The following is an 8,315-nucleotide window of genomic DNA, read 5'->3' on the forward strand; positions in this document are numbered from 1 at the left end:
TCGATTGAGCCCGTGAGACAGAGGTTGCAGTAAGTCGAGACTGCGCCACTGCCCTCCAGCCTGGGCAACAGAGTGAGACTCCATCTCAAAAATCAATAATAATAATAAATAAAAAATAAAAATTAATTGATTAAATATGAAGAAATAGGAATAAGAAATCTCTAACAAAGTGAATTAAGGATTTTTAAAAAAATCCACCTGAGGACAAGTCGCCTCAGTACTGCTGGTGAGAGCTAGAACACAGATGAGTGAACACCAATACAGGATTCTTCCAGGAGCCCTAATTCTCGACCTCGTTTGCAGTGGTAGTTTGCTGCTGCCAGTGTCTGGTCTTCCTTTCCCAGCCTTGTACCTCGTCCCTCTCCCTCCAGGTCTCTCTGTCTCTCTCTCTCTCTTTTTCTTTTTTTGAGATGGAGTCTCACTCTGTCACCCAGGCTGGAGTTCGATCTTGGCTCACTGTAACCTCTGCCTCCTGGGTTCAAGCCATTCTCCTACCTCAGCCTCCCGAGTAGCTAGAATTACAGGCACCCGCCACCAAGCCTGGCTAACTTTTGTATTTTTAGTAGAGACGGGGTTTCACCATATTGGCCAGGCTGGTCTCAAACTCCTGACCTTGTGAACTGCCCACACTGGCCTCCCAAAGTTCTGGGATTATAGCCGTGAGCCACCACGCCCACCCAGCCCCCAGAGCCTCTTACAGTGTCCTTTCTTTCTTTCTTTTTTTTTGAAGATAATTACAGAGATCTGTCGCCCAGGTTGGAATACAAAGGCGCCATCTTGACTCACCGCAACCTCTGCCTTCCAGGTTCAAACGATTCTCCTGCCTCAGTCTCCCAGGTAGCTGGGATTACAGGCACCTGCCATTACACCCTGCTAATTTTTTTATTTTTAGTAGAGATGGGTTTTCACCATGTTGGCCAGGCTGGTCTCAAACTCCTGACCTCAAGTGATCTGCCCACCTTGGCCTCCCAAAGTGCTGGGATTACATGCATGAGCCACCGTGCCTGGCCAAAAAACTTTTTTTAAGTCAATATCAGCAAGTTCTTGTTCCTAACCTAAAAACAAATTTCTTCTATCTCCTAAGTAAGGTGAGAAAATGAAAATTGAATGATAAGAAACTACCCTAGAAACTTAAACTTTTATTGTTGCTACTGTTTACTCCATCTTTAACTTTTATTTTATTTTGTTTTGTTTTGTGACAGAGTCTCAGTCTGTCGCCCAGGCTGAAGTGCAGCGGCACGATCTCGGCTCACTGCAACCTCTGCCGCCTGGGTTCGAGCGAGTCTCCTGCCTCAGCCTCCTGGGTAGCTGGGACTACAGGCACATGCCACCATGCCTGGCTAATTTTTGTATTTTTAATAGAGACAGGGTTTTACCATGTTGGCCAGGCTGGTCTCGAACTCCTGACCTCAAGTGATCCGCTCAGGTCAACCTCCCAAAGTGCTGGGATTACAGGCATGAACCACCGTGCCTGGCCTAACTTTAATGATTATGAAAAATTTCAAGCCAGGCTTAGTGGCTCAAACCTGTAATTCCAGCACTTTGGGAGGCTGAGGCAGGCAGATCACTTGAGGTCAGGAGTTCAAGACCAGCCTGAGCAATATGGCAAAACCTTGTCTCTACAAAAAAAATTAGCTAGGTATGGGGGTGCAGGCCTGTAATCTCAGCTACTTGGGAGGCTGAGGTGGGAGGATCATTTTGAGCCTAGGAGTTCTAGGTTGCAGTGAGCTATGATTGTGCCACTGTACTCCAGCCTGAGCAACAGATCTAGACTCTGTCTCAAAAAAAAAAAAAACACCATTCAAACATACACAAAATAGAGCCAGGCAATGAGCCGTCATATACTCATCACTTATGTTGAACAGTTATCAAAATATTGCTACAGATTAATCTATTTTTCCCTTTGCTCAAGTATTTTAAGAAAAATTCCAAATTCATGGTATAGTGTCATTTCACTGCTACATACTTTGGCGTGTATCTCTAAAATATTAATATATAGACATTTTCTTACATAAACACAGTGCTGTTGTCACTCCTTAGCATTTAACAATTCTTTGACATGATCTGATACTGGGTACTCAATAACTGTTTCAACAAAACATCTTTTTATGACTGCTGTGTTTGAATTAGACTTCAAACAAGCCCACGCATTGCACTCAAACAGCATGTTAAGGCTCTTTAATCTCTCTCTCTTTTTTTTTTTTTTTCTTTTTGAGACGGAGTTTCACTCTGTTGCCCAGGCTGGAGTGAAGTGGTGCGATTTTGGCTCACTGAAATCTTTGCCTCGCAGGTTCAAACAACTCTCTTGCCTCAGCCTCCCGAGTAGCTAAGATTACAGGCACCCATTACTATGCCCAGCTTATTTGTTTATTTATTTATTTATTTTTCCCCAAGATGGAGTCTTGGTCTGTAGCCCAGGCTGGAGTGCAATGGCACGATCTCAGCTCACTGCAACCTCGGCCTTTCAGGTTCAAGCAATTGTCTTGCCTTAGCCTCCCAAGTAGCTGGGACTACAGGCATGTGCAGGCGTGCCCTGCCCTTTTTTCTTTTTCTTTCTCTTTTTTTTGAATCAGAGTCTCACTCTGTCACCCAGGCTGGAGTGCAAGTGGTGGATCTCAGTTCCCACAACCTCCGCCTTCTGGATTCAAGCAATTCTCCTGCCTCAACCTCCTGAGTAGCGGTGATTACAGGCACGGGCCACCATGCCTAGCTAATTTTTTTGTATTTTCAGCAGAGATGGGGTTTGGCTACGTTGGCCTGGCTGGTCTCCAACTCCTGGCCTCAAGTGACCCACCTGCCTCCGCCTCCCAAAGTGCTGGGATTACAGGCGTGAGCCACTGCGTCTGGCCCTATTTGCTTTTTTAAATGCCATTGGCTTGTTGCAGAAATAATCTGAAGATTTACCAAAAAATCATGTGTACATCGAATAAAACTTAATGTAAAAGATACTCATGAACATTTATATTAATAGAGATTTTTATAGCATTATTGAGTTCTAAGAGTGGATTCCATCATATGATATGTAAATCTATTGCTCAACTTTTATATTCTTGACTTCCACAGTATATAAAAATAAAAGTACAGCCATAGTAGAAAAATTTATCAACCAGAGTGGCCCGAAATAGGAGACATCTGGGAAATGGAGATCAAAGGGAAAGAGGGAACTTGGTAGTTTATCCATTCCAGAGTAAATTACCTGGAATGAAATTTACCATTCCGGGTGATTTGCATGCGGTCAGCCAGACAGGAGCTTTCACGTCACAGGCACCACGGATACATCAGCGGGCAAGACAGTCCTTGTCAGCAAGTTGCTCAAAGTCTTCATAAATATCCTTACAGATCCCCACCCACCCATCTGCACATCTTCATTTTCCTTCTCCCTTGGTGACCTCTGATGACCTTCTGGCTTCCAGGGCACTTGATGGACTGGCACATGTGTGCAGGTCCCTGGGAAGATCTATTCCGGCTTTTTAAAGTTTGATTACCTACTGGGAGTTAACACGTTGTTGTTTGGACCTGTCAGGCAGTCCTTTATGAGTCTGATTACTGTGTCTCGGCCTCTGAAAACCAAACACAGTCTGGCTGTACTGACAAACTAGCATTTGGGGGCCAGGCCTGGGTATCCAAGGTTCTGCTGCCATGGACAGAATGGCCTTTTTTTTTTTTTTTTAAACAAGACTAGCCACTCCCTCCACCCCACAAACTTCACCTAAACATCTTAACCTGCTAAATGAAGCCTTCTGTGACCTCTTCTCTGCCTCCCCTCACCCTTATTCTACTGCCTTAATAGCCTTGTCATCGTCCTCATCCCTGTCCCCACTGTCACTTCACCATCTCAGGCCCTCCTTGGACTATTCCAACGAACTCCTAACTTGTCTTATATATTTTATTTTATTTTTTTAACAGAGTCTTGCTCTGTTGCCCAGGCGTGCACTGGTGTGATCTTGGTGTGCCCAGGCTGCACTGGCATGATGTGCAGTGGCAAGATCTTGGCTCCCTGCAACCTCCGCCTCCCTGGTTTAAATGATTCTTGTGCCTCAGCCTCCGGAGTAGCTGGGATTACAAGCATGTACCACCACACCCAGCTAATTTTTTTTGTATTTTTAGTTGGCCAGGCTAGTCTCAAACTCCTGACCGCAAGTGATCCACTCACCTCGGTCTCCCAAAATGCTGAGATTACAGACGTGAGCCACCGCACCTGGCTTTGTCTCATATATTCTAGAATTGCTCTGCTTCCAAATCTTTCTCCATGGTAATCTTTTAAAATGCATCTCATTTTGTTCCCCCTCTACTTAAAAACCTTTGATCGTTCCCTTGGTATGACATCTGAGGCTCGTTCCAGTCTGGTGCCAGCTCCCTCACACTCTGCCCCCACTCCATGCCAGACACTATGCCCACTACCCATATAGTCCCAGCGACTGCTACTGCCCCCACCTGGAAGGCCCTATGCCCGCACCACCTGCCTGTTTGATGGAGTATAGGGCTCTGGTTAGTGCCGTCTCCGGAGGGGGAATGGGCTTCCTGGAGCAGGGGGTATCCAAGGCAAGTCTAGAAGGTTGAGTGGGAAGGAGTTTCTCCATCAAACAGGCAGGTGGTGCGGGCATAGGGCCTTCCAGGTGGGGGCAGTAGCAGGCCTTGAGAAGACATGAGGAGTGAGCAGTGCTCAGAGCTGACCTCACCTGGTGACAGGCTAGGACTGATGGTGTACGTGGGTTCAGTGCTCACCACCCCACAGATAACTCCAGGGACCAGGCTTCAGCAGCAAGATGAATTCCAACCTCCTCAGCCTGGGAGGCTTCCCCGCTTTTTGCTGACTGGGAGCCCCAGCTGCCTCCCTTTTCCTTCTCTCCTTGGTCCTCATGGACTTCCTCCAGACCTGCCCCAAGCTGCTCTCGTTTCCCTCCTGGTGGCCACGCCTGGTACTACAGTGCTCTCCAACGCAGGGGAAAAGTCCCCAGCCTGTAGATAGGGATCCAGCTATACGTCTGGAAAATGAGCCAGTGGATTAAGCAGGCATATTTTCCAAAGACTTGTCATGGCAGAGATTTGGTTTTTGGTGGGTTGACTTATATAATGATGAGTCCTGTAAACTCGAGTCCTGTGAATGAGCAGTTACATCCAGCAAGCCACGTTCCAAGTCACCTATGTAGAAGTATAGGAACTAGGACTGTCCCAGGATGTTGCAAGGATCAAATCATGCTAGTGGTGTCCCTCCAAGGGGCCAGATCCCCAGCCCCGTGGGGCTTTACGCTAGGATGAAAGGTACACACTATTAGAGTGTTAGCTTTTCACATTTCACATGCCCTCCCACCAGAAACTTCCTTCCCAGCACCCACCCTTTTGCTGGGGTTTCTCTGATCACTCAGGACCTCTCACCCACTCCAGACTTGACTGCCTGCACTTCTTCCCTAGACCCCCATCAGCCAGCCAGCTACCACATATTGGGTATCCCCAGAAGATAGACTGTACCTTATTCTCCAGGAAAAAAAAAAAAAAAGGAAGGCAAGTTGCAGGGGCTCATCCCAGCACTTGAAAAAAATTAGCTAGGCCAGGCACGATGGCTCATACCTATAATCCCAGCACTTTGGGAGGCTGAGGTGGGTGAATCACCTGAGGTCAGGAGTTTGAGACCAGCCTGGCCAACATGATGAAACCCCATCTCTACTAAAACTACAAAAATTGGCCGGTGTGGTGGCACACGTCTGTAATTCCAGCTACTCAGGAGGCTGAGGCAGGAGAATCGCTTGAACACAGAGAATCTGGGACACAGAGTTTGCACTGAGCCAAGATCACGCCACTGCACTCCATCCTGGGCAAACTAGAGATACTCTGTCTCAAAAAAAAAAAAAAAAAAAAAAGACAGGAACAATACAGGAGAACTGCAGGAGATTACTTTTTACCGCAACACAATATGCAATTTACTGCAGAGACAAACTGCTCACATGGAGACGGTTAGCACCATATAGTATTATAAGCAGATACAACACTTAAGCTCACCACAATAGCAACAGGAAGTGGAAATAATTACGGTAGTATAGTCTGTACTACAGTTAATTTTATGCAGTTATGATGTAATACTGCATCCTTACATTCATTTACATTTCTCTTGACTGCACATGTATTATCTGTGAGTGTGTACGTTTCAATAAATCTTAACTTTTAAATATTTATGGAGAACAATCTGCATACTAGAGAACCCACACAGTTAAAATCGTGCTGTTCAAGGGTCAACTTATATAGACACACAATTAATTTTTGTGTGTTTATCTTATATTCTCAATGCTGCCAAAGGAATTAGTGTTTGATTTTCAAATATTGAAATAAACTTGCATACCTAGAATTAACCTCTCTTAGTCATGGTGTATAATTCTTTTGTATATTGCCGAATTCTATTGCTATTTAACATTTTAAAAATAGGCTGGGCATGGTGGCTCACACCTGTAATCCTGGCACTTTGGGAGGCTGACAAGGGAGGATTTCCTGAGCCCAGGAGTTCGAGGCCAGCCTGGGAAACATGGCGAGACCCCATCTCTTAAAAATTAAAAAAAAAAATAGATTTGTTGGCCATGTGTGGTGGCTCATGCCTGTAATCACAACACTTTGGGAGGCTGAGGTGGGCAGATCACGAGATCAGGAGTTCAAGACCAGCCTGACCAACATGATGAAACCCCATCTCTACTAAAAATACAAATATTAGCCGGGTGTGGTGGCGCATGCCTGTAATCCCAGCTACTTGGGAGGCTGAAGCAGGAGAATCATTTGAACCCAGGAGGCAGAGGTTGCAGTGAGCCAAGATTGCACCACTGCACTCTAGCCTGGGTGACAGTGCAAGACTTCGTCTCAAATAAAATAAAATAAAATAATAAAATAAAATAGATTTGTTTTTGTTAGAGATGGGGTCTTGATCTGTCCACCTAGGCTGGAGTGCAGTGGTGTTCTCATAGTTTAGTGCAACCTCAAACTCCTGGGCTCAAGCAATCCTCCTGCCTCAGCATTCTGAGTAGCTGAGACCACAGGTATGTGCCATCATGCTTAGGTAATTTTTAATTTTTTTTTTTTGTAGAGACAGCATCTTGCCATGTTGCCCAGGCTGGTCTTAACTCTTGGCCTGAAGTGATTCTCCTGCTTCAGCCTCCCAAAGTGCTGGGAGTACAGGTATGAGCCATCACCTGACCCGAATCATAAACACATGTATTTAGTACTCTACCTAGAGATAAAGAATATTATAAAATAAAGTCTGGCGCTTCACCTGACCTCGTTTTGGGACTGTGTTGTGGAGAAAGAACAGTGTAACAACCGAAAGTGTCAAAAGTCATTCTGATTTTTCAGAGATCCCCTTCACAAGCCATAGTAACATCTCTTATAATTCCCATCCTCAAGACAGTTGTATTAGTTAGGGTTTTCCAAAGAAACTGAACCAATGGGAGATACATAAATATAAGTATAAATATAAATATAAATTGTGTGTATGTGTGTGTGTGTGTGTGTGTGTGTGTATGTGTATGTGTATGTGTAGAGAAAGGGAGATTTATTATAGGAATTGGCCCGAATGATTATGGAAACCATCACATCCCATGATCTGCCACCTGAAAGCTGAAGAATCAGCAAAGCTGAGGGTATGACTCGAGTTGAGTATGAAGGTATGAGAACCAGGACCACTGATGTCCAAGAACAGGAGAAGGTGAATGTCCCAGCTCAAACAGAGAAACTGAATTCACCCTTCCTCAGCCTTTTTGTTCTTTTCGGGCCCTCCGTGGCTTGGATGACACCTGCCCACATTGGTGAGGGTGATCTTCTTTACGTGGTTTTTCAATTCAAATGCTAATGTATTCTGGAAACACCTTTACAAACACACCCAGCTATCTGGTCATCCCATAGCCCACTTAAGTTGATGTAAAAATTAACCATCGTGCTCGCTTCGGCAGCATATATACTAAAATTGGAACAATGCAGAGAAGATTAGCATGGCCCCTGTGCAAGGATGACAGGCAAATTCGTGAAGCGTTCCATATAAAAAAATTTTTTAAAATACAAAGTTAAAAAGAAAAAATAACTAACCATCACAGAGGTGTTTTTAATAAGTAATGCTGGGTCAATTGAAAGTCCATTCGGGGGCCAGGCGTGGTGGCTCACGCCTGTAATCTAAGCACTTTGGAGGCCAAGGCGGGTGGATCACCTGAGGTTGGGAGTTCAAGACCAGCCTGACCAACATGGTGAAACCCCGTCTTAAAAATAAATAAAGAAAGAGAGAGAAAGTCCATTTGGAAAAAAAAAATATTGACTTCTACATTACACCTATAGAAAAATCAAATCTA

The 8,315-nt window shown here is 44.9% G+C and overlaps 1 non-coding gene across 1 annotated transcript; it reads left to right on the forward strand.

Annotated features, from left to right (window-relative positions):
• The first annotated feature begins 7,909 nt into the window (after positions 1–7,909).
• On the forward strand, positions 7,910–8,016 carry LOC135271015 (U6 spliceosomal RNA). The gene has a single exon (XR_010339168.1). It is a non-coding gene; the product is annotated as a U6 spliceosomal RNA (small nuclear RNA).
• The last annotated feature ends 299 nt before the right edge of the window (positions 8,017–8,315 follow it).

This window comes from Aotus nancymaae, unplaced genomic scaffold (assembly GCF_030222135.1).
Source record: "Aotus nancymaae isolate 86718 unplaced genomic scaffold, 86718_ANA_hifiasm-v0.15.2.pri h1tg000072l, whole genome shotgun sequence".
Classification (NCBI taxonomy): domain Eukaryota; kingdom Metazoa; phylum Chordata; class Mammalia; order Primates; family Aotidae; genus Aotus; species Aotus nancymaae.